We start from the raw sequence: 1466 nt of genomic DNA on the forward strand, positions 1-1466 counted from the left end.
AATGTGTGAAGCCTCATAAGATAAATGGGAATTTACATATGTTTCACACACGGTTTTGAATCAGTTTGACAGAGTAGAAAAATAACAAGAGAAAAAACTTAGAGAAGAGCAAAGTTAATCAAGGATGTTTTTAAAATTGTATAGAGGATTTGAAATCAAATAAATGGAAATACTAGGCTATAAATTGAAGAAGCAATGTCTATTATCACAATCTGATCAAAGAATCACATATCCAGCTATGAGGCTTTGAGCCTTCCTATCATGGGCAGTTCTTCAGCCCAAGGGAAAATGGCCCTTTTATAAACATTTCCACTACAAAGAATCTTTTCAGAGCCCCTTTTATGTCTTTATTTCTCAGACTGTAAATGAAGGGGTTCAGCAAGGGTGTGACCACAGTGTACATCACTGAGGTGATTGTACTTGAATGTGAGCTGTGGGTAGCAGCAGAGCTAAGGTAAATTCCTAAGGCTGTAAAATAAAATAAGGAGACAACCAAAAGGTGGGACACACAGGTAGAAAATGCTTTATATTTCCCTTGAGCTGATGAGATCTTACATGTGCAGGAAACTATTTTCGAGTAGGAGGAAAGGATGCCAGCAAAAGGACAGACACCCATCAGGAAAGCTGCAAAATACATCACTATGTTATTAAGAAAGTTGTCAGAACTGGCAAGTTGTACACCTGGCTGAGTTCACAGAAAAAGTTGGGGATTTGCATTTCTGGACAGAAGGACAATCGCAGCACCATTAAGCTGTGTAGCAAGGAATGCAAGGCAATCAGCACCCAGGATATGAGAACCAGCAGTCCACAGAGGTGGGGGCTCATGATGACCATGTAGTGCAGAGGATGGCAGATGGCCACATACTGATCATAGGCCATCACACTCGGAGAATGTCATCTAATTCTGCAAAGAGAAGGTGAAAATACACCTGGGTGATGCAGCCTTCATAGGTGATGCCTTTGCTCTGTCTGGATGTTCCACAGTATCTTTGGGATGGTGGTGGAAGTGATGTCTACAAAGGACAGGTTGGAGAGGAAGAAGTGCATGGTGACAGCCAAGATGATGAGCAGGTTTCCAAATACAATGATCAGGTACATGGTGAGGAAAAGTCCAAATATGAGGGGCTGTGGTTCTACTTCCTTTGAAAGTACCAGAAGAGGGAATCATGAAATTTGTGTATTGTTACTTGGTTCCATGGGGTGGAGATGACTACCAGGAAAAAGGAAAATAGTGACAATTTTCACTCATACTAATTCACATAACAAAAATACTGCAATTTCTATTTAGCCCTCAAGTTGGTGTTAATATTTTATTTACAGATAAGTTCTCTTTTAGCATATGTTTGTATATTTATCTGCTTCAGTTGTGTCCGACTCTGTGCAACACCAATGACCATAGCAAGCCAGCCTCCATTGTCTTTGGGATTTCCCAAGAAAGAATTCTAGTGTGGGTTTCCATGCCCTCC

General features: G+C 40.7%; 1 pseudogene; it reads right to left on the minus strand.

The window, feature by feature from the left end:
* Positions 1 to 259: 259 nt before the first annotated feature.
* Positions 260 to 1197, minus strand: LOC122440986 (annotated as a pseudogene).
* Positions 1198 to 1466: the final 269 nt, after the last annotated feature.

This window comes from Cervus canadensis, chromosome 4 (genome assembly GCF_019320065.1).
Source record: "Cervus canadensis isolate Bull #8, Minnesota chromosome 4, ASM1932006v1, whole genome shotgun sequence".
NCBI classification, from domain to species: domain Eukaryota; kingdom Metazoa; phylum Chordata; class Mammalia; order Artiodactyla; family Cervidae; genus Cervus; species Cervus canadensis.